Consider the following 26,595-nt stretch of genomic DNA (forward strand, 5'->3'; position numbering starts at 1 on the left):
TTATGATTGCTGTAGTTGATGTTTTTCTCTATTATATGTAGAAGGCGTTCTATATCCGTTGTAGTCTGTGACATGATGGAGGCATTTTTGTTGGTAGAAGTTGGAGTATCACTGATGATGCAGTCGTTGGTTACCGGAGAAGTATGTTCATAGACAGAAGTGAGATCAAAGATTACTGAAGGTGATGTATTAGTATCAGGACATTGTATGGTTTTATTATCTTTTCGATGAGAATTTTTTGATCTGGAAGGAGTTTCTGTGAGTGAGATATTATAGTCAACTCTTTGAAAGTTTTGTGTAACTCTGCTGATCTTGCAGGATTTTGAAAATTGTCTGTAACTTGTGAATTAGCCATGAAAGAAGGTAGTCAACATGTAAGCAGAAAGGGTAAATAGAGCTCTTTAAAAACGTTAGTTAATGTAAAAATACAAATTAAAAAGAGTGGCAAAGTGAGTCAAAGCCTGGCCCCTGAGAAAACCCAGAGTAGAAGTCAATTGAGAACCGATGCTCCATTGATAAGGTATGTCACCGCCAGAGAAAAGAGGTGTGGGAGGATAAATGCGTATTAGATGTGCTGAAAACCTGATAGAATGCAGGAAACAATGAAGGCGGCTCTAGACAGAGTGAGGAAACTTAATTGGTTGAAGCAGAATGATCAGTCATTAATGGATACAATGGCGATGGCATACAAGTACTAAAAGTTGCCTAATGAAAATTTAACTAGAAACATGCGATAATTTAAGACAGTTAACTATATATCAAATTTAGTGCTAAAAAGATAAGATGCAACAGTAGATAACAACTGGTACTAGGCCGGTAAAAGTTATATCAATAAATGTACTAATAAAGAGAGGATAGGCCATCGCTATGTTAACAAACAATTTCTAAGTGCTTAAAAGTGGTGAGAGTAAACAAACCGAAGTATTAATGAGTACTACTGTTGATGAGTTGACCTGGGTATTCCATTGGTTGGTAGTATCCAAAATCTTCTGGTAGGCTGATGCAAAATATTGCTAGATGACCTTAAGCTATATATGAGTATGTAAATCTAACTTGAGCTTTGTTGTTTGAGAAAAAACATTGTAAAAATGCAAAGAAAAATCAAAATAAAGCACTCGGAGACAATAATATAATGATACATAATTAAAAAAAACACTTAAAGATAAAAAAAAATGGCCCTAATCTATGTAAAAAGAAATAAAAAATGAACTAAGACAACAATGTATGATAGAATCAATATAATAAAGGTTTGTAAACAATGACTCTGGTATTAACTTAAAAACAGCATGGAATAGGAAAAGCTATTAAAATGAATAATGTCGATTATAAATTTAATTGATTAAAGAATTATGAATATGGTGTAATTTAAAGAACTTAACTGTGTTTGCGATCATGGAAATTGTTTACATTTTGTTATGGGGAATAGAACACCATTAACATGGGAAAGTGATGTCTCTTTGAAATTTAATATAAAGTCAAAGGATGGATGAAAAATTAAGAACAGGGTGGCGGACAATTGAAAACATTTGGGGGAACAACATATAAAAAATTTAGATAGAAATAAAAACGCTAAGATAAAAATTTGAGTGGTCCAAAGTCAGAGTTTACAAAATACTAATTTTAACATAGCGATAGCCTATACTTAGGAGCGTCAAAAAATTTAAAGATACTGATAATTAGAGTACCAGACCACTGGAAAATAAAAAGTTAATATATTTGAACAGAGAATCGCATGGAGGATTGAAATGAAATGCTTTAAATTTGAAAAGAGTCCATAAGTTAATGAAAATTTAAGCCAAAGATAGCAATGATTACCACTTGCAGTGGATGACATGTTAAAATGGCGATCTCATACCTGCCAACTCTTCCGGATTTTCCGGAAGATTTTATTTTCATATTTAAAGTGGTAGCAATACTCAGGTTATTCCAATTAACTTTTTGAATTATAATGATAATTATAAATGAGGTTGACCACCACTGCATATAAATAATTACAATAAATATATCGAAGCATAAATATACTTGCGCAAGCGAATTTCAACGGGATCAAAATATAAATATATTTTTGAGTCAGATTGTTTTTCGTTTATTGTTTTACAACCACTCTGAAAATTCATTCTCGAAAAGAGTGAAAGTTGGCAGGTATGCGATCTGACACTCTAAGCCTAAATCAATGGAACATCGGAAATCTAAAACTTGAAAACGGAAAAGGGGGCCTCCCAGAGGCCGGAAAAGACTCACCAGGGATGCCTTGGGGTGTTACATGCTGTTTTTATTAAGAATTGGGTAGAACAAATAGATATTTGACGCTTTTATTAGCGATTTTTTGGAGCTCCGAATAGAGATGTTGCTTGTGTGGGAACTAGATCCCATCATCCCTATGGTATACTGCCATACAAATCCTTATGGTTACCATTGGCCTATGGTATACTGCCATACAAATTTTTATGGTTGCCGTAGGAGAATGGTGACGTGCCATATAAATGCCATACTGGTCTCTAAGGTTACCATTGGCCTATGGTATCTGGCCATACAAATTTCTATGGTAGCCATAGGCTAATGGGGTTTTGCCATACAAATTTCTATGGAAACCATAGGCGTATGGTATCTTGCCATACAAATTTCTATGGTATCCATAGGCTTATGGGGTTGTGCCATACAAATCTCTATGGTAACCATAGGCGTATGGTATCTTGCCATACAAATTTCTATGGTAATCATAGGTTGCCATAGATTACCATAGGCTTCTCTATGGCAAATTTTCCTAAGGGATATTTGTGCTTTGTATAAAGCAAAACACAACGAGAATAAAGCACAAATGAAAGTATATAAATGGACATGCTATAGTTTTAGCTCTGTAAACATGAACCTTTCTCAGTGTTAGAAAGTTCACACTGAGGAAGGTTACTTATCTACAGAACTGAAACTATAGTATGTCCATTTATGTACATTTGAGCTTTTTTCACGCTACTTTTTACTTAAGTTAACTGATTGAATTCTTAAGGGTGACTTATGGGGGTATTTAAACACTAAAGCCCCATCCATTAGACTGAGACACTGGTTGCAACGGGGGGGGGGGTTTACCAGCGTTAGCGCTAAGGGCAAAACTAACTAGTCTATGTTAAAGTATTTGAATCTCATAAAAAAAAAGTTTGATATTACTTACTTTCATGATTTTAAAATAATTTCTAACATTTTTAATTTAATTTTTATAAGAAATTAATAGAAATGTTAGTGATTATTCTGAAATCATGAAACAAGGTAATTGCAAATTACATTAAAAACAATTTTAAACAATTGTTGGCACATATATTCAATCCCGCTTCCATGACCTTGAGAGATTTTATCTGAAATAATAAAAGAAAAATTGGTCCTTATCTCAAAATGATGCACGCATTAAATAAGTCGTAGGAATTATTCTTGGTGCAGATTATAACAGCGCTTATGTAGAAGTCTTATTGATATTGCATTGATATAAGAGCAGCTGACTGAAAAATGGATTTAAAATTTCTCGTTCAAAAATCTCTAAGTCTCGAAATTAATGATAAACTTTTTAAAAATGAGCTGTTTCAAAGCAAACTAAAAGATTATAAATGACTCATAACTTATAGAATAAAAGAGAAAATTTAGGTGGTAAATTTCACTGCGATTTAAAACAGCTGCTTTAGTAGTACTGTATCAGGTACGATTAGTCTTTAAATATAACCTCAATATGTCTAGATTTGTTCTGATTTTCTTGGTTGTGTGCACCGTTGTATGTCTAACTGAATGTAAGTTAAAATCTATTTACTTTATACTTTCTAAGAAACTTTAGTGTTTGTGAGTTCAATTTCTATTTTCTATTAAATAGTAGCAGTTTTTACATTTCATACTTCTAACACTTTAGCTCTCATTTTTATTTTCCGTTTTTCAGCTTTTAACGGTACTTACAGAGAAAAGAAAAAGGAAATAATCAATCAATCGATATTAATCAACATTACGAAATCATTAAAAAAGAAAAAAACGCAGAAAAACTGTACTAATACCGTTGATAAAGCTATAATAATAAGAATTTATTTATTCACTATTATTTGTTATTCTTCCTGGTGCCTTAACTTTATTAGATTTAGTAAAACACGTTTTTACACTAGAGGTAAACCTCATTTTAATAAAGTCTAACTCAGTATTAATCGATTCTGAAAATGATGCTATTGAACAACTAATCAAAATTTTTCGCTATCAAGCAAATTTCATCATTAATTCTGCTCTTTTTGTAACTAATTTAATTTTATTTTCATTCAAATTAACTATTAAACTATTTAGTATTATATAAACACGTTTCAAAAGCATAACTGTGAACAGTATAAGCATGTGCTTAGATACAATTGTTCAGTGACGTAATTCTCACATGCCATCCACATTGATTTTTGAGCTCACCCGACATAAACTATAAATAATAATTAATTATTTAAGAATGGGTAATAAACTACCGTGTCGCGTGATTAGACAGAGTAATAAGCTAACAAATACAGCTAATGATATTTTTTAAATATTTGAAAAAGAGAGAAAATGAAACGGAATAGTCGACAGTTTTATTTGTAACAATATCTAATATTAAAAAGCAAAGAGAAAAACTGCCTTTTCTAACATCCATCCCGAACGAGCTCATTGAAATTTTTGAACGATATTTCAGATTGGTGTTAAAATTGTTTCTTGCACTTGCTATTAGTAATGACTATAGCACAAACGAGCTTGGAGTCGTAGTGTTATTGTTGTTGTTTCTAATGTCAATCTTCAATTCAGTACCCCCGAGGTATATATATATACATATTTTTTTGTTTTGTTATTATGATAGGAACATGGAGGACTTTGTGACCGACATATTTAATGTGCACCAATCACCATTTACTACAGGAGTAGAGTCATAGTAGAGACGCTTACACAGACAAGCAGACAAACTATTCCTTAAATTATTATATACGAGAAGTGTTATAACTTTTTCATATTGAACTTCCTTAAAATACAAAATATTTCGCGCATTAATAACTTTACAATTTATATTAATAACAAGTAAAACACTCATTCTTTATTCATGCTTTTTTTACACAGCTATTGGAGGAACGGTATAATGGTATTTACACTAAATTACATAATAACAGCTATACCAATCCTGCTCTATTGATTTAAAGTTAACTAACATGATAATTTTAGAGAATGTGAGAATTAATTATAATCCGATGTTCTTACCTAACAGTTATTGGAGGAACGTAGTGTACTGTATAATGGTTTTCACACTTAATTATATTTAAAAAAATATACTAATCCTGTACCATTGATTTAAAGTTAATAATAATGACAGTAATTTAAACTGCATTTAAAATTCAAAGTTTGCCAAGAATTTATTCGTTTTTTAATTTAAAAAAGCAAGAACAATCCTTGCTTTCTTTTCTCTCGGAGTTTTTCTAGTTGATTTTGCGCTGAAAAAAAAATAGTTCTTTCGGCTGCAGTGATTAATTTTATTCTAACTGTAACAATACAACCTTTTAAGTGATTCTGCTCACCTAATAAATATTATATAGAAAACTACATTTGAAAAATTACCGAATCGGAGATAGGTTGCTTTAACCTCATCAATCAGCATATTATGCAACTATACTTAGCATATTATGCATTATCAGCATATCAGCATACAGTGCATTAACTACACTGCTCTCAAAAATTGGGTTTCACTAACGAAATCGCTGCTTTACTCGGATTCCCTATAGCCAATCCTGAACCTCGTTTTTCCTTTAAAAAGATATGAGTTGTTTATTTAATTTTAAATGATATAAAAAAATATTAAAAAAACATCTAAAAAAGTTATTTAATTTGAAGAGGAGTGCAATGCAGCAGGCTTACATTTATTGATTAAAACAATTAATAATTAAATAAACAATTAAAAGATTGATATAAAGGTCTGTAGAGGGAAAAGAAGAATAACATTTATTGAGTTTCGATACCTAAATCGGCAGTGGAATGAATTAGAAGTGGCACCAAGACACGAAGACATCAGCCAAAACAATAAATAAGTGTTTAATAGTAATTATGGTAACTTAGAGAAATCGGTTGGAAGTTGAACAGTTCTCTAAAAGTAATGTTTAGAGCAACAATTTATGTAAGTAAAGAAAAAAAAATATGCCGGGAAGGGCAAAGATCTAAAAACTAATGAAGCCTACAATCACATAAAAAATATTAGTTGGAGCAATTATGAAGTGAATTGTTAGTATTGACGTGAAGAAATACATCTAAATAAGTCTAATAAACAATGGTTTGAATAGAAAGTTTGACAGAAGACGCCTCAAAACAGCAACAAATATATACATGTAAACGATTTTCATTCATAAGTAACGCCAACATAAATTGTTTCCCGTCGATACATAGTAAACTTTTCGTTAAAAAAAAAAATCCGTAAATAACAGTAACCGTATATTTTCACCTTTATGAATAACTTATACAGAGAAATAGTTTCCACTCCAATGCTAGAGCATATATAAAGGCTACGCGTTTTTTTTTCTATCTTTTTTTTGTAAAATTAAGGCGCACAAAAAAGCAACACTCTGTCGTAGCGCCTTTATCGCCATGCTACAGCAATAAGCTTAACAATTAATTAGATAGATGAGTTATAATTTTTTAATATTTTATATTTTACTTAAATTTATGAATTTCTTTGTAATCGTTTGGTTATTTGCTCTATTTTAGTTCTAAGAAGTGCTTAAACGTTAATTCTTTTTAAAGAATATAGGGTGTTTTGTAAGATAAACACATTTTCTGAAGTAAATGACGATTTAAAATTTTAATCATTTGTCATTTTTTTACATTTATTTTAATTTTGAATTTAATACTTAATAACATGGATGACAGGCACCATTAATTATTTTAAACTAATGGAAGAATAAAAACGAAAAATCGTGACTAATGTAGATTTTCTCTTTCTGGAATTTAACGATACAAAATAAAAACATATTGGAGTAAAATACAAACATGAAAAAATTCACTTTTTACGTATAATGGATTTAAAATCTAAAATAAAAGATTTAGAATAAATTCAAAAATTTTATGTTTCGATATCAATGTACTAGTGAAAAAATCTCAAAAGCACAAATACTGATCTCTAAAACAAATAATTATGATTATAATCACAAAGATTTATTATTTAGTCATGATACAAATATAATCGTACAGAAATGAATAAAAAAATGTACATAACTTATCGTAGAGTGTCAACTACTGTTTACTGTATCAATGAACTGTTTCTTTTAAGTGTTGCTAGAGAACGGTGGGGGGCCCGTAAGGTCTCGCAAAACTTTAAAAAAAAAAAAAAAAAAAAAGCATTATGATGACGTCAGAGTAAATAGTCCTAAGCATACGTTTAAATATAAGTTTATTGTTCGTGGTAACCTAATCAATAAATTAATTCAAAATAAGTGGCATATCTAAAATTATTGCCTCATACTATAAAGATTGTATCTGAAAACATAAAGACCAAGGATTCGCAAACGCCTTGAAAGATTAAAAACTGGTATCAATCTTTTTAAGAGAGAAGTTGAAAATTTCGTAGTATTAGTTTTCATTGTAAATTGAAAATTCATATTGTGACGCTTTATTGAGACTTAATTGAGACTTATTAAGTTTCTGCTTTTCGGAGCCTGCCTATTCATTTTAATTATTTGCCGTTATTGCTATTATATTGTAATCTTTGGATTTACATATATATACTTAGCATTAAAATAAAATATTCTGGTAATTTCAAACTTTAAAATTTAATATTTTTAAATCAATTAAATCAGGACCAGTTTTTTTTAATCTTCTTGTTGTGTACGAACTCCTTAATAACGCGAGAAAGCCTGATTATTTTATTTGAAGTGAACTTTTTTATGAATGCACTATTTAAAAATTTGTCTTATTTTTTCTAATGCGATGTTAATGTTTAATAATATTGAATTTATGAATTTATTCAAATGTAAACATAATGTCCATAAAATTGTTTGAATTTCCACTCATAATGTAACGTATAACAATTTTTCTCTTTTGTTAGCATAATTAAAATATTTTCATTATTATTCAGTTTTTTAATTAGTTTTTTTCCTTATTACAGGCAAGCCTGCCGATGGTAAGTATATCAACTGTTTTTATATATTAAATGTAACTATTTTTTATGTATTTTTCTACATGCCATTTATCTATTGATATTGTGATAATTTTTTTCTTTTATTTCAATTAAACGTTTCGTTTAACTTAGAGTTTTAATAAGTTAGTATTGAGTCAAAATTTGAAAGAAAATTATTTAAAATAAGTATGTTTCTTTAACGATGTACCTATACTCGCTGCAAAGCTAAAAATTATCAAGGCTACGACAGCCTGCTTATAAGATTTTCCAGTGTTGCCAAATGGTGCTTTTTATCTTATGGTGCTTTTTACTAGTTTTATGGTGCTTTTTACTTGTTGAAATTATTCAATTAGTGCGAAACTGTTGTACTAAATAATATAAAAATATAAATCAATATTTCCAATTCACATATGTTCCAGTTGACTTTATTAGATTTCTGAGGTGGATGAATTTATGCGTGAATCACCAGCCAATATCAAAACAAAAGAATATTTTGTTAGCAAGAAAGTAATTTTATTAGAACCAGATTGTTATTCAATTGTCAATGTTTAAAATAGGGGGGCAGTTTGTTTCTTCAAAGTTTTTGAGAAATACTCCAGCGGCTCTCAATTTTTTTCGGCAGTGGAACGCTAAAAAAATCTTTTTTTTTTTTTTTTACGGAACCTCGACTTTATAAATAAAGTATTCGAAGGTATTGAAGATTAAAAGTTTTTTTTGAAGATATTTAATATATTTATAAGGATTTTAAGTTTGGTTTTATGTCCGACAGTTAAATTCGCGGTTCAGAAGCTGTAACTAGTCTATCCAATAAAACATACACTGTTAAAAAGAAGAAAAAAATCCGAAACGTTTCTAAATAGGTGTTGCAGTTACGGTTTATATAGTTTTCAAAAACGTTTCTCAATACACTGCTCAAAACATTTAAAAGATATGTAAGATAAAACATTTAAAAGATAAAACATTTGAATTATTGTACAAATTAATAGTATAAGCGACATTGTTTGTTGTTGCATAAAATGGAAGAAGGGGGTCACAAATGCGAATTTCTATTATTTTCGAACTTCGCTGTATGCAAATTTTGAGTTTGACGTCAAAGATGACGCTTTAAGGCCTGTTTTCTTGTGACAGATCGGCGTTACAAAACGTCAGCTTGAAGCGAGCTCTAACCCCTGATTGGTCAATTTGTGAGTTAGACAGCATAAGTCATCGAACGCTAAGTTTGAACGACGGCAATGACGGACAGCATCCAACAGAACATTGAAGTCAGCCAAGATTTTGATTTTAACATTAAACATAGCTTCTTCTTTCTCTTCTAAATTTAGCTAATTTTTGTTGGACAAAGTGATTATTTGTTCTCTAAAAAAGTGGTGCGCAGACTAGGGGTCGCCAGAATTTTTTTTGGGGGTCGCCAAATTTTTATGAAATCCCTGCATGCTGCATACCATACAGTGTACATATAATGAGTGAAGCGCCGTCACTCACTGTTTAATTGCAATTTCATGCTGTCCACTCTTTCTTTGACCGTAATGCGTAATGTATGTAAAGTGTGAAGACGCAAGTTTTTTACTCCGGTCTTCGCGGTAATTCGCCAGTTTTACTGAAAAGCGCCTATTTGACTAGACGTTAACCGCAGGGAAAGGACAAAAATTCGCTTCCGTGATCAGCCAATCAGATGGCGAGGTACGCGGTGTATCTGATAGTCAGAGTGAAGACGTGAAGTGTTCGTATGAAGTTGTAGCATGTAGCAGTTGGCCTGCAATTGTTTTAGTTTATCCTCGAGTTTTATCATGTGACGATGTGTAATTTTGATTTTTTATATTTTTATCGGGCTTTGCTACTCTTTGTTATCAGGTATGTACTATCATTAGAGAAAGATCTCTGTTAATTTTATTGAATTTCACGAAAAAAAATTATAAAATTTTATACATTATTTGTTTTACTTTAAATAATTTAACCCCTATCTTCATAATGGATAAATGGGTAATACGTACACCAGGTACATCTTCAGCTAACAAACGAACAAATACTGATGAAGAGTCGCAAAATACTGAACTAAATGCCCGATCTAAAAAAATAAGAAAATACAATGAGCGAACAAATATTGATGAAGAGTCGCAAAATACTGAACTAAATGCCCGATCTAAAAAAATAAGAAAATACAATGAGGAATTTATTAAGTATGGTTTTACATTTTGTGTTGTTGATGATGAAGAACGCCCGATATGCGTCATTTGAAACAAAAAATTAGCAAATGAGACCATGAAACCAGCTAAATTAAAAAGGCACCTGGAAACTAAACATAAAGAACTTCAAAATAAATATGCCGATTTTTTTCTAAGACGAGCTGAAAATCTGAAAATTCAAAGTGCACATTTAAAGAAATTTACAACAATACCTCAAGAAGTATTACGAGCTTCTTTAGAAGTTTCTTATCTAATAGGAAAAACAATGAAACCCCATACAATTGGAGAATCCCTTATCCTTCCTGCAGCAACTAAGATGACATCAATTATGCATGGCGATAAATATGGAAATGAACAAAAAACAGTAGGGGAGAGTGGGGTCAATTGTAACAGGGTACGATTGTAACAGAGCAAAAATTTCGAGTGCCGGGTTCTAAATTTGGTTCTTAGGTGACTCACATGGTGTATTTAATAAATCTACATGTAAACCCCTGCTGGCAACCATTTTTATGTACTTTTGAAAGAGTTACATCACAAAAGATATTTTCACGCTACGTAAGTACTTTTTTTGGTATTAGAATATTATATTGTAACAAAGTAATTTTGTTTAAACAAATAAAAATTATTAACCGAATATGTAAGTGGACATCTTAATTAACATTTCAACAAAAAAAAGATTAGTTTTGTTAATTAACTTGCATTGTTTTTAACAAATGAAGCTGAAATGGCGTTTTGGGGACGATTGTAACAATAAGTAAAGGGACGATTGTAACAGCTGAAAATAAATAATCTTATGTTTACAAACCATTACTTAACTCTTTAAGAAGCACCAATAGTTTCCTATAGCATTTATATAATGTTGCATGTGCATTATTTTATTTGTTACCTTCCGCAGCATAAATTAAAATTTTTAACCCCTTAAAGTTAGAAGTTTAACCCTTTAGGTCTCTGCTCATTATTATTTTTACTCCTAAAATATCACTACTATTTTGATCAATAAAAAAATATGTCACAAATATGATAATATGTATAATTAACTATGTTTTAGTTAAATTTATGAACTGTTACAATTGACCTCGTAAGTGGGGACAATCATAACAAGTGCACGACTGTCGAAAATTGTTAATAACTAATATAATAACATTTAAAATAAGGTATTTATTTTTTTTTCTAGTAGAAGATAGTCTACTTTACTCGTCTGTCAATTAATACTAATAATATATTGAATATTTTGTTAGTTAAAAATAGTTAAGTAAAAAATGTTACAATTGACCCCACTCTCCCCTACCATTATCAAGAGATACCGTGTCTCGGCGGATTTCCGAAATATCGAGTCAGAAGTCATAAAACGCATACAAAATTCATCTGTATTTGCTTTACAACTAGACGAGACTACCGATATTACTAAAATGTCACAACTAATTTTTTACGTTAGGTTTATTTTTAATGAAGATATAACAGAAACGTTTTTATGTTGCAAAAGTTTGGAAGGAAAAACAACTGGAGAAAAAATATTCGAAGTAATAAATGAATATTTTGAAACAAAGTCCCTTACCTGGGCAAACTGTGTTGCGGTTTGTACCGATGGTGCTGCAGCATTAACAGGTTCGAATAAAGGGCTCAGAGGCTTAATTCAGAAAGTGGCTCCTCATATGGCATTTAATCACTGTATGATTCATCGACAAGCTCTTGTTGCAAAAGATATGGATGAAGAGTTGCACAACGTATTACAAGACGCTGTTAGTTCAATTAACTACATTAAATGCAACAGCCGTCTCTTTTCAATACTTTGCAATGAGATGGGCTCAACGTATGAGAGATTACTGTTACACACCGAAGTCAGATGGCTTTCACGTGGGAAAATACTACGACGGATATTTGATTTGCGAAATGAAGTGTACATGTTTTTAATCGAAAAGAAACATAGATTGGCAAGTTATTATATCAATGAAGTTTGGCTAGGGAAGCTGAGCTATTTAGTTGATATTTTCGAAAAACTTAACGACTTGAATTTGAGCTTGCGGGGTGAGAATTCAACTATCATAACTGCAGCCAGTAAAATTCAAGTTTTAAGAATAAGCTTAGTCTTTGGCAAACTGAACTGAATAAAAACAACACCGACATGTTCCCTTGCCTTAACGATTTTATCAAGGAAAATAATATAGATATATTTACATTTAAAAACATCCTTTCCAATCACATTGAAAAGTTAAAAAATTTCTTTTCGAGAAGATTCGAAGATTTTCTTGAAAACGATCTTGGTTGGATTCGTGATCCTTTGACATATGCAGTTCAACTCTTCAAATTAGTGAGAAAGAGCAATTGATAGATCTAATTAGTGATCATACTCTTCGAAATCAATTTAAGACTCAGTCTTGCCAAAAATGTTGGCTATCCGTGGAAAAACAATATGCCGTTTTATGCAAGAATGCCATCAGAGTGTTAATACAATTTGCATCAACGTATTTATGTGAAACTGGATTTAGCCAACTAATTTCAATAAAAACTAAATACCGCTCGCGTTTAAACCCTGAAGATGATATGCGAATTGCAATTAGCAACATACATCCAAACATCGATGAGATAATTAGAAACTTGTAGCCTACATCTCATTAAAGGGCAATTTACTGATTTTTGTGTTATACAAAAAGTATTTTATTAAAATTATAAATAAAATTAATATGAGTCAAATATGATGACGTTTTTATTCGATGAAACGAAAGAAATGCGCGAAATATACATCGCATTTGTGAACATTCATCTCTAGGGGTCACCAAAAATTTTCTCTCTACAAAAGGGGTCGCAGTCGAAAAAAGTTTGCGCACCACTGCTCTAAAACACTGATCTATTAGCCTTCATTGTAAATTTGAAATTCATATTGTGATGATTTAATGAGATTGTTATTTATTAAGTTTCTGCTTGTTGGCACCTACCTATTCATTTTAATTATTTGCCGTTAGTGCTATTATATTGTGATCTTTGGAATAACATATATTTACTTAGCATTAAAATAAAATATTCTGGTAATTTCAAACTTAATAAAATTTAATATTTTTAAATCAATTAAATCAGGACCAATTTTTTAACTTTTCTTGTTGTGTACGAACTCCTTAAAAACACGAGAAAGCCTGATTATTATATTTGAAGTGAACTTTTTTATGAATGCACTATTTAAAAATTTGTCTTATTTTTTCTAATGCTGCGTTAATGTTTAATAATAATGAATTTATGAATTTATTTAAATATATACACAATGTCCATAAAATTTTTTGAATATAAGCTCATAATGTATTATATAATAATTGTTTTCGTTCGTTATTATAATAGAAATATTTTTATTATTATTCACTTTTTTAATTAATTGTTTTCCTTTTTACAGGCGATGGTAAGTATATCAGCTGTTGTTATACATTAAATATAATTATTTTTTATGTATTTTTCTACATGCCATTTTTCTATTAATATTGTGATAGTGTTTATCTATATTTTATTTCTATTAAATGTTTAGTTTAACTTAAAGTTTTTATAACTTAGTATTAAGTCAAAGTTTGAAAGAAATCCAGTAAAGCAAAGTTATTTAAAATAAGTATGTTTCCTTATCTATCTACATATACTCGCTGCAAAGCTAAAAATTATCAAGGCTACGACCGCCTGCTTATAAAATTTTCTAGCGTTGCCAAATGGTGCCTTTTATCAGTTATTTTTATGACTTATAAGTTAAAAACTATTCCTGTTGAAATTATTTAATTATTGTGAAACTGTTATACTAAATAATAATAAAATATAAATCAATATTTCCAACTCGACATTTTTGACTGTCCTAAATGCTGTCGCCTTGGGGAAGACATGGATTTGCCCCATATTTCCGTCTGTCCCGCACTCATCTCCACTACTGTGTGTGGACGCTACTGGGAGGCTAGGGCCCGTATGGGCTAAGCATGTCACTATGCATTCTATTCTATTTATCTCTTTTTACCTTGTTTTTCTTGTTATTTTATCCTTTTTGTTCATTTAAATTGGCCTGCCATTGGAAATAAATAAATATATCTAACTCACATATATTCCAGTTGACTATAATAGGTCTCTCAGGTGGATGGATTTATGCTTGAAAAACCATCCAATATCAAAGCAAATAAATATTCGATTGGCAAGAAAATAATTTTAGTTGGTATCAGATTGTTATTCATTTGTCAATGTTAAAAATAGCGGTGCAGTCTGTCTCGTCAAAGTTTCCGAGAAATACTCCAGCGGTTCTCAATTTTTTTCGGCAGTGGAACGGGGAAAAAATCAACCTTTTTTTTTGGAGGAAACTCGACTTTATAAATAAAGTATATAAAAAAATTTGAAGGTATTGATGATTAAAAGACTTTTTTGAAAACATTTAATATATTTATTAGGATTTTAAATTTGGTTTTATGTCCGACAGTTAAATTCGCGGTTTTGGGCTGTATCTAGTCTATGCAATAAAAGATACACCGCAAAAAAATTTTAAAAAAATCTGAAACGTTTCTGAATATATGTTGCAGTTACGGTTCATATAGTTTTCAAGAACGTTTCTTAATACAATGCTCAAAACATTTAAAAGATATTATAAGTCTTGTATAAAATAACGATATCAGCAACTTCTTTTTGTTGTTGCATAAAATGGAAGAAAGGATTCACAAATGCAAATTTCTCTTATTTTCAAACTTTGAAATATGCAAACTTTGAGTTTTACGTCGAAGAACACGCTTTAATGGCAGCGAATTTGATTTAACTTTCAATTTAATGCAATATGAAGCAGAAAAGAATGATCGACATTCAGTAGGCGCGTTGTTTCGATGAGCGCGATATCTCAACGAAGTCATTTAACCGAATCAGAAGTTTGGAGAATAGTTGACTGGTTAAAGGGAGGCCAAACACAAGCCGAAGTGTCAGAAGCCATTAGAGTTTCACAAAGTGTGATTTCTAGATTTTGCACTCGCAGGAAGTAAGCAACAGTGCATGAAAACTTGAGAAGAAATAAATGGCGCAATATTCTTTTCTCTGACGATGAGCGCCAGCCTTCCATTGAGATGAACAGGGTTCAAATTCAGGGATAGATGGTTGATATCAATTCAACACCCGGGTCTCACCGATCACAGTGCTGACGTAAAATATCCGCATTGGTTGACGAATCGTGGGTTAGAGTCCCCTTGTCGCCAGGCTACTCGTGAGAAGTTTTCTTGATTTACCTCTCCATGTAACGCTAATGTGGGTTAGTTTCAGCAAAAAGACCTCGATGAAGGCAAATAACCCCCAATACTTCAACTGGGAGTTTCTTTGTCTTCTAGATTGGATTTAAAATTACAAGGCTACGGAGTTTAACATCGGTTGTCGTAAATTTAAAAAATTGGGTCAGCTCAGCGAAGGTTGTGTTCAACGAGGGCTATAAAATAAAATTAATAAGCCAATTTGAAAATGTTACATACGTTTGGAGCAAAAACAATTCTTGGGTAATATTACTTCGAATTTTTGTTGAGCACTTTGAAAAATGTGTTTTACAATTGTTTTAACTACTTGAACTAGGAGTTCCCTTGTCTTCTAGATGGGGTTTAAAATTACGAGAATACGGATTTGAGCATTAGAAGTCGTAAACCCAAAATTGGGTCGGCAGCTCAACGACGGTTATTAGATAAAATCCTATAACTTTGAGAACGATAACTTTCTTATTTAAATCGTATTTACGTCCGTGTCTCAGTCCTATCTTCGATAAGATGCCTTTAACTCTAATTTTCAGTAGAATTATGCACAACCGCGTATTGATCGTTCTGTCCGAGCCTTCTCTGTTACAGAACAGTTTGCTGTCTTTGACAACAGGTTCTCTTCATTTCTAAACAATGTGTGGTCTGAGAATTCGAATAGTAAGATACAACTTTGACATTCTGATAAGAAGATGTCATTCTGATAATAAAATGCCATAAGTGTATAAATGCTGATATCGTGGTCCAACATTGCAATTCTTTGTACTAATTTCTTTGAAGCAATAAGCCCTTGATTTCTTTAAAAAATTAATTCGCAATTGTTTTTTACAATTTAAGTATCTATTAATTAGCTCTCATTTATTCGCATGTTTTCCTGGTTCTGCAATTTTAATGGTCAGTAGTGCATATACTTTAAAAATATTATCAAGTTTTGGACACAAATATATTAAAATATTAGCGTTTTTTTTTTCTGTTTTAATCACTGCTTTTTAAGTTTGTCAGACTCTTGGGAATCCTGTTATAGGTTTTATGGGTACGGAGACAACACTTTGACACATATTAGGATTATAATAGTCTATAGTTTTATGAGGTGAAGGTAAGATAGGTAGAGCTCCAACCCACCCAGGGGGGTATACGGAGATAAAAAGTTAAATTATTACATTAAATATTTAAGTTAAAAACCTAAAAATTCAGTAAAATTTTGCCAAATGATTGTGGTGGTGAACAGTTAAAAGCCAATTAACTAAAAATTAAGGTAATTAAAAACATGTTTTAAAAGCAATGAAAGCTAAAAGCGCCGGTGTAAATGTCAAGAATATCAGGTGAAGTAAAATATTTCATGATGCTGATTTCAATTTCATTGGAATAACTTTCATTTTATAAATTCAAGCATTCAAGCTCATATTTCGTTTAATTCGCAAATAATTTCAGATATTTACAAACTCATTTAACGCTTTCTTATTAAACGCAAGAGGCAATTTTAATTTCATCTACACTTTTCTTAAAAATTTTACTCTCAACTCCAACACTTATACAAGGTTTATTCAGTTCAACGATTGCAAACTTGGAAGGAAATTATTGAATAGAGTTGTAACAACCAAGTTCAAAGATTTTACAGCACGTGTGGCCGCTTTCTAATTATGGGCTGACTGTTCCTGCACATTTAAATCTCTACTTTTGTTCAAATCTGAATTATCTTAATTTAATGTTTTCCAATATCTACTGTCAAAAATAGCTTTCAAATAGATTTAAGCTAGTTGTTTTAGTGTAGTTTAAAGATTTGTTAATTAACTGGCAGAGCTCACTAAGTAAGTTAATTACTCTAAAAAAATAAACACTGGCTCTGCTTAAATGCAAATCTTAGCAATATTTTTTCGAGAACATAAAACTAAGACAATTTAGGCAAATAAAAGTACTGGTTCAAAAAGTTCCTACAACGTCTATAATGAGGAAACATCCCAAGCGGTGTTCTAGGACAATTCTTGCTTTGAGTTGCTGTAAAATTCTCGTTTCTTTTAATTTGCTCTCCAAGTTTGTAATAACTGAGCTGGATCAAAAATTGTAAATGACATTATTTTTAATTTGATTGCTTTTTTTTATTGTAGGTAACGACGATGCAAAATTGACAGACTTGACCCGTAAGTACATTATTTTCCTCGAAAGCTCAAATTTTCAGTCATGGATTGCCTGTTTCTCTCGATATGTCCTATTTTCCTTCAAGTTCAAAATCATTCACCTGCATCTTTATAGCATTAAATTTAATCTGATTACTTTTTATTCTTATTGTAGCTATCGTGGGTGACCTTCGTAAGTATATTTGTTTCCTCGTATAATGAAATTTCCGAATATGTGTTGCTGTATAGCTATTCTTTATGATGTACCCAAGGAGCAGAAAAAGGTAGGAGATGGCTTGGCGATCAACAATTTGCTGTTTCTCCACCAAATCACTATTGCGTCCAGCATTTCTGACTCTCATCATACAAATGCACTAAATTTCATTATTAAAATAATTAATCCGTGGCGGCTCAGTTGATAGAGCGTTAGTCTTCCGATGAAGTGTTCGAATCCCAGCCATGGCTGGTCGATACGGATTCCGCACCTGGTGCTGACCATAGTGCTGACGTAAAATACCCTCAGTGGTAGTCCGATCATGGGTTAGAGTCTCCTTGCCTTCTGGTTTACCGTGGGAGGTTTTCGTGGCTTTCCTCCTCATGTAACGCAAATGCTGCTTAGTTCCATCAAAAAGTCCTCCATGATGGCGAATTTCTCCCCAATACTTGATCCAGAAGTTCCCTTGTCTTCTGGATTGGGTTCAAAATTCCAAGGCTACACAGTTGGACATCAGTAGTCGTAAGCCCGATATTGGGTAGGTTGTTCAACGACTGTTATAAAATATAAAATATCAAAGTGATTGACTCGTCATTTCCTTGAAAAGTTTGAAATAAATCAATTTTTGTTCGTTTGGAGTCTTTGCTTTTCTATACAGGTACAGAACAAAATAATGCGAGCACTTCTATACTAACTCTAGGTAAACAATCTTTCTTTCAGCAGCGAATGTGAATGTTTTGGAAGATTTCACATGGCAAAACAATTTCAAAGATCATGTTTGAAGCTTTTAAAAATTGTATCACTTTCACTCGTGGAAAATTTGCCTCGACTAAAATTAACGTAGGAAGTTAAAAGCTTTTTTTTTTCATTTGATACCATTATAATTCTAAATCTGATCGTATTTGAATATCTCCATCCAATAGACTGGTATTAATGCTGGATAGAACTTCTCATTTTGTTTGATTCAAAATATACATGGGGTAATTAAGTCACCATTTCTAAAAAGCTTTCCAAGTGCCCTAAGTGTTTAGCTATGTAAAATTTACTGCCTAAATGAAAAATTGTTTATATAGAGTTTGTTCCTGCAGCATGAAAAAATAACGAAATTCAAGAATCGTAGAAAACTTGAGTGTTATAATTTTTCAAATATCGAGTAACTTAATCGTTGTTTATTCCCTTCCTCCAGGTGTTTTAAATATTTTTTCGGTTTTGTTCAGAATAATTTCACTTGGTTTAGACTTGTGGGTTAACTTAAAGTGATTGAATCCGCTTTTTTGAAACTTTTTTTAAATAATATTTGAATTTTCTTTCAAAAAGTTTAATTTTTTTCTCACATATACAGAGATTCCAACTTTTTTCGATTGGTTAGAAAGATTTTTCTAGTAGTAACAAAATTCGCGCTTTTTCGTATTTCGTAATAAATACTTATAATGTAAATAACAGTGTAATACTACAATAAATATGTGATTAATATATTTTTTGGTTTAGGACTGTTTGTGTAGATCGGGGAAAAAACTGATAAAAAAAATCATTACAATTTCGATAACGTTTTTTTTTTCCGTAGGAAAAAATACCATGAAAAAATTTGAAACTCACGACTTAATCACAGTTGTAACAAATGAAATGAAATATATTTGAGAGTATAAAAACTTCATTAACTTCAAAAATTATTAAGGCTGCAAAAATCGATGTTTCAACTATATAGTAGAATAAGCGTACCGCTCTACTTTTTCATCTCACACATCAAAGCATCATCATTAGAGTTCCTTCTGTCCCGTGATCTATCTCTTTCGGCGATTTTGTATAGATTAGAAGAGAGATATCAAGAGAGAGACTACTTTTGATTGGTCGAAAGGAAAAATTTCCGCAGGTGGCTTGTTTGGAAAATGCCCCATTTAAATGACGGGGAAGGGATGTCGTTTGCTATAAGAAATTAATATTCTGGCTAAAAGAAGAAATGCGTTCAAACTTCATAAATTTTTTTTTTTTTTTTTTTTTTTTTTTTTTGCAAAAATAAACTTTATAGTAATAGTAAATGTAAAAATCATTGCAAAAAAGATGTATTATTAGTTATTAGAATTTATTTTTATTGTTATACTCTTTTATACACTTAATATCATTTCCAGCTCGTTGTAAAATGAACAAGTTTGTAAAATAATTCTTAAATGAATTAATTCTGTCTAGCAAGTTTCAATCTACCATAATATTTTTATCGAAATTACTAAGTATTATTTAAGATACTATGAGTTTCTGTTCGTTTCGCTCACCAACCCCCGTGATTGCTTCTTATTCATCATTGAAGATCAAGAGGAAAGAACGGTATATTATGTAATTTTTTTTTCAAAAACTGTGATTGGATTGCCATCTGTTGAATTTTAAGGATGACTAAATATTGGGAGAAAATCATCAGTATCCCTTCTTCTCTTTTTAATTGTAGAAAAATGCAGATATAGAAACTAAAAAAAAATAACTATTTTTATTCCTTGGTATAGTTGTTAATTGCAGCGCCACATGTATTCATACTTAAATGCTATTAAATGTGCTCAAATTATCAATTTACTAATCATATTAATTTTTACTCAGTTGGTTTTATCCAAAAAGCTCTGGAACCTTTTTTCAACGCACTCGCACCAATTCTGCAGTCCGTTTTTCCCGGTCTTCCGTGAAATCTCCAGGATTGCCAAAGTAAGAAATTTTCTTCTTTTTTGCAATTAACTTACCATCCATGTCATTTCTAACCTCTGATGTTTTGTCGTAAATTCTATAAAACAAATAGATATTTTATAAGAACTTTTGTCAGTTTACGATCGAACATTTTGTAGATGTTTCAAATATGTATTAGTAGTGGCGTTCAAAATTCTTTTAGATCTTATTTACCATCAGACTTTGGTATAATATTTTGAAATCTTTTCGGCAGCCACTGAATTGCACAAACCACCATAAATATGAGTACAGGACAGAATAAAAATACTTCTATCTCTGTCACGAGATAACACAGAAAACAATCATTATCTTTATGGAGATCTAAATTCACATGGCTGCAAACTAATGGTTGTTGATTTTAAAAATATCCCTTCTCAATTTAAAGCACAAACGTCCTCTAACTTTTTTAGAAAGCAGTATTTCAGTCGTTACGAAATGTTGCTTTTAATGATTTAATGTAATGGTTCAACTAAGAATCAAATATTTAAGTCTGTGCTTTGCTGCCTTTTGAAATATTTCAAAAAAAAAATAATCTCGAAACGAAGCATGAAACAAAATTGACAATTTTGGTCTGAAAATGAAACGTTTATCATATATATATATATATATATATATATATATATATATATATATATATATATATATATATATATATATATATATATATATATATATATATATATATATATATATATATATATATATATATATATATATATATATATATATATATGAGTCAAAATTTTAATAGCGGTAACACCCAAAATTTGATGTCGTAATTTTTACATTTTTTGTCGTTTTTTAAAAAGTATATATTATACAAAACAATAGCCCAAAACGATTTTTTTTTATTTAATTTATTTTACAAGATATTAACAATAAAATTTTAAAGCTCTTTTTAATTAAAAAATAAATATCTAAGGATAGAATGAATGGATTTTAAAAAAATGTATCTCATTTTACGCGGAAATAATTGTAGTTTTTGATAAAATAATTATAATAAAGCAAATGTTTAAAAAATTTAATTTTTATTGCAAAATTAAGTTGTAAAATGAATAACAAAAATGTTGTTAATGTCGTACAAAGTTCAAACAAAATCCATTTTAAGGTAAATTTTGTTCTGAACAAAATGGCTTTTCAAAAAAAAATGGATCGCAATTCCATGAAAAGTTATAGCTTTTTTCGCGAAACGCTGCACCACGGCTCACTCTGTGGTCAGCGCTGATTACCTCATGAGCTGCGCATTTTTTCATGTTTATACTCGAATTGTAACTAGCGTTTGTTAAGGTAATTCGGAATGCTGATCTGCTTGATAATAATTATCAAAAAGTAAGTTTCAATTGTTATTTAACTTAGTAATATCAACTTTAATAATAATTATTGTTTTTTTAAACATAAAATTACATTTCTAAGAAATGCATTAATTCTAAGAATTTGATTTGTATATTTATCACGAAATTTAATTATAAACTTACAGATAAAATCAAGAAATGGTGAACTATTGCTGCAACCCGCTGAACAAATTAAAGAATCGAAGTGTCTACAAAGCTTGTGACAAAAAATTGGAGTTTGATATTTTCAAATTTAATAAATCAATTCATATGCGATTCGTGTAGTCGGACAATTTTTCAGAAAAATATACCCGTAATAATTGCTCATGAAAAAAGTAATTCTATTCGTAAATTTGCAAATAATTTTAAATATTAATTTCAAATTAGATAATTCTAATAATTAAAATGTTTTGTCGATTTTAGAAAATAACGAAAATATGGTATCGAATTGTTCGGATGAGGAGTGTGATTTTGACGCTGCGAAGAAAGCTCCAAGCGTTTGTTTTAAGAATATTGACCGTCAAGAAAATTTGAAAAAAGTAAAGCGAATTTTGCAAAAATTCAATGATATATCGAAGCAGCAGAAAGTGTCTGATGAGGCTGGTAATAAAACGGCAAACTTCTTATTTGATGTGTTGGAGAAAAGACCAAAACAATCTAAATAATTTGAAATGGGCAAGAATTTGATTACAGAGATAAAAAAATGCGTTAAACCAGGAAAAAAATCATGCCAAAAAAATTGAAATTTTGACTACTTTGCCTCAGGAAGTCGGCATTGGAAAAATGCAATTTATGTAAAATATATTCTCCTAGTTCCAAGTTTGTCCTCAAAAAATTATGCAAATAAATTATAAATAACTAATTATTCACCTAAAATTATAAATTATGAATTTATTATTTAATACAATGTTTGTTATTTTGTGAAACTTTAGTTGAGGTTTTTAAATTCCCTCCAAATTAACTGATACAGCGCAATTGAGCGATCAGCTGAGTGGAGTGGCAGAGCGTGCCGCGGTGCAGCGTTTCGCGAAAAAAGCTATAACTTTTTATGTAATTGCGATCCATTTTTTTTTGAAAAACCATTTTGTTCAGAATAAAATTTACCTTAAAATGGATTTTATTTGAACTTTGTACGACATTAACAACATTTTTGTTTTTCATTTTACAACTTAATTTTGCAATAAAAATTAAATTTTTTAAACATTTCTTTTATTATAATTATTTTATCAAAAACTTCAATTATTTCCGCGTAAAATGAGACACATTTTTTTAAAATCCATTCATTCTATCATTAGATATTTATTTTTTAATTAAAGACAGCTTCAAAATTTAATTGTTATTATCTTGTAAAATAAATTAAATAAAAAAAAAATCTTTTTGGGCTATTATTTTGTACAATATATACTCGTTAATAAACAACAAAAAAAGTAAAAATTATGATATCAAATTTTGGGTGTTACCGCTATTAAAATTTTGACTCATATACAGAGTAAAAGATAGTGACCATAAAGGGCGCTTTTTCATTACACGACAAGATAACGACAAAACGGATCCGGTTGTCGGCGAACGACATAGAGTCAGCAAATGGAGTGCTTTTTCACTCACCGATACGATAACGATTATGTCGTATCCGACAAGGCGATATCGTTTGTCGGAATCAAATGTTGGTTAGGCAAGCAAGTTTCTCCTCAAATCATGGCGATTTTATTTGTTATTGTGTATCTTTTCTGTTTCATCTCCTCTTTTGATATCATTATTTTATTCTTTTAATCAATTTTAATAGTTTATTTGATCCTGTCAAATGTAAAATTTTAAAATAAAAGTTTTGTATAATGTATTCTCATGTCTAGTTATGAATTTTTAATTTTATGATGTAGCATTTTTTACATTATAATGAGGTTGAAAGACTTAAACAATCATAAAAGTTTTATTGAAAATTTTTATAAATTCATTATATGCTTTAATGAAGAGATAATATTTTTTATAACAGTAATGGTTTGATAAGAAGGCAAATAACGACCCTTATGTATTTCAAACAGAATTCGATCTAACTACTGGTTTCTGCTTGATTGAATAATAAAAAATCTGTTCCCTGATTCAACTGAAACATTTTTTGAAACATGATAGAGCGGCTTCATAAGATAAATTTGGTGAAACTCATTTAAAAAATCATCTAAAAAGATTATTCTAAATGAAACTAATATTTTAATTCGATTATAAAAAACGTTAATACCTTAAAACATTTAAAGAATTTAAGTAATGTTAAGTGATTACAGACATAAATTAGCGAGCAGACGCCAACTCAAAAGCCATATAAAAATTATTCCTCAAACATCGCTCTTGTTCTTGGTTTCTCTCATTCAGACGTAATTAAAAATTTTATTTGGGACTTTTTGTAGCTTATGGAAAAGCACATAAAAATCTTCTTCAACATATCTTGCCTCATTTATTTCGTGGGTACTTACGTTGTTGCAGAAGTTGTGCTAATGCGCCAATAAAAAGCAATCCTGTTGCTCGCACACAGCAACCCCGTTTTCGCATGCAGTTATCTTTTGGATTCCTTGTTGCCTTGTTTTCTGATTTCTGACGCCATTTTTAATGCTACGAAAATGCATCTTTGGGGTTTGCCAAAAACAGAACAAGATGCGATTTTATTTTTTCAGTAGCGAAATATTTTACCCCCCCCCCAAAAAAAAACGAAAATGTACCAATTCCCATGACATGAAACTTTATTTTGGTAAACGTACGTTTTGGAAATGTAATTTAAGACAGTGTGATCAGCAAGTGGGGCTTAGATGGCAGCACAATTTATTCTGACAGTTGGAAAGGTTATCAAACAAAGAGAATAGAATGATTCCTACTTGCTAAGGTTTATCATAAATACAAATACCTTTGCAATTAGGTATATGTATACATTTTATTAATCCTGATACAGGAGTTCATAATACACAAACAGTTGAAAGAAAGAATAAGGGGCAGTGCTAAATGGAGGAACAAAAGACATAGGGGGACAGCGAGACATCATTTGGAATCTTATTTATCAGAGTTCATATGGCAACAGCATCTGAAGAAAGAAAAGAGACTGTTTCGAATATATGTAAAACTCTATATCGGCCCATTTTCCACCGAAATCCGATTGACTACTTTGATTTTAAATAAAGTGTTTTGAATTTTTAGATTTTCTATTAAAGTAAAGTTTTTTCTTTGAATTTAAGTTTCTTCTAAAATAAAGTAAGAAGTTTGAGACGACGATTATCATCCGGCATATTTAAAGTTTGCAGAAAAAAATCACAACAGAACACAAGCAACTGCTCACTCAAGCTCAAAACATAGAAAGAACAAGAATTTCTATTTCTCGGACGAACGATATCGGACAAGTGAAAAAACAATTGCTTGAACGATCCGGCAACGACATTGCCATTCACCCATTTGTCTTCCAATTCTGTCGGTATCGTGTCGTGTAATGAAAAAGCGCTCTAAAGCGTTGTAAGTATCTGAATTATTCTGTGCTGACAACTTCAATCTTCATATGCACACTTATCTGTTTGTTTTAAGGAAGGCTTGTAATTCATTTTCAAGTTGAAAATCATAAGTACAATTTAGAGGTTACGGTAGGATTTGAATCCGCTACCTACACTCACTTGGCGGATCGATAAGCTCCCTCGGAAAGGAGGCTTCACTACCATTTGTTTCACAGTATAAACCAGTATATATATTAGAACAGCCGATTTTCAATGGCCTTATGTAAACTTATTTTTATTAGTAGCTACATAACTTTCAACTTTATTCCCTCCCAGATCATTATTTCATGCTGGAGTTTGAATATATATATATATATATATATATACTTGGTTATTATTGGAAGTGGTGGTTAAAACTATTTTAAATTAAATTTATGAATTTATGAAGCTAATAATTTAATAAAAGAATATAAATTCACTACCAATTTATTAAAACTTTTGCATTAAGCGGAACAGCTGTTTGCATCTTTGATGATTCTTTTAAAGTGTTTGCTCAAATTCTGGATGGTTTTAGTGGTTCACCACACTTTAAAATATTTTACGAAAAGCGTAACAGTTAGCAAACTTGTATACATTATAAACGTTAATAAATAGCGATCGTCATGGATATTTTATTTCTGAAAAATAATTTAAAAAGGAAATAGTTTTGGCAACAGATTTTTTTCCCCGGGTGACAATCAGCCATGGCCATATTTGATCTTTGTAAGAGTACTCAATGAAAAATTTGTTTTATAATTCTGGCATTTCTTTTTCAGCTAATGGCAAAAATCACGGACTAATGCTGGAAAGACAAAAATGATATAATCTTCTGTTTTGAGTGTTATGTTAATAAATCTAATATTCTACACATTTAAAAAAATAAAAAATTTGTATGTCTGTCTGTTTGTATGTCTGTATACCAGATTGCGGGTATTAAGATCTAAAAATACATCATTCAACTTGGATCTAAATAAGTACAATTGTAAAAAAATTACGATGCACGATTTTTATTTTTTAGCTATATTTTAAATTCAGAGATAATTAAAAAAAGGTATTTTCTCCATGGCTTAGCGTAAGCAATATCTCAAAATATGCTACAGACGATTCGGTGTTTTATTTATTTATTTATTTATTTTTAAATATTTTAAAGACAATACCAGTAATTTTTCAACTTATAACTTTATTCGAAGAAGTTCATTGTGC

At 30.5% G+C, this 26,595-nt stretch overlaps 2 long non-coding RNA genes across 2 annotated transcripts; both read left to right on the forward strand.

The window, feature by feature from the left end:
* Positions 1-3,555: 3,555 nt before the first annotated feature.
* LOC147806162 (uncharacterized) lies at positions 3,556-13,823 on the forward strand. Its single transcript, XR_015428741.1, has 3 exons — positions 3,556-3,770; positions 8,114-8,128; positions 13,688-13,823. It is a non-coding gene; the product is annotated as an uncharacterized LOC147806162 (long non-coding RNA).
* Positions 13,824-17,551: 3,728 nt separating this feature from the next.
* On the forward strand, positions 17,552-26,289 carry LOC107448594 (uncharacterized). The gene is made up of 4 exons (XR_011636852.2): positions 17,552-17,668; positions 17,820-17,837; positions 20,442-20,543; positions 26,169-26,289. It is a non-coding gene; the product is annotated as an uncharacterized LOC107448594 (long non-coding RNA).
* Positions 26,290-26,595: the final 306 nt, after the last annotated feature.

This window comes from Parasteatoda tepidariorum, chromosome 8, assembly GCF_982258835.1.
Source record: "Parasteatoda tepidariorum strain Cologne lab strain chromosome 8, Ptep-v5.0, whole genome shotgun sequence".
Lineage (NCBI taxonomy): Eukaryota > Metazoa > Arthropoda > Arachnida > Araneae > Theridiidae > Parasteatoda > Parasteatoda tepidariorum.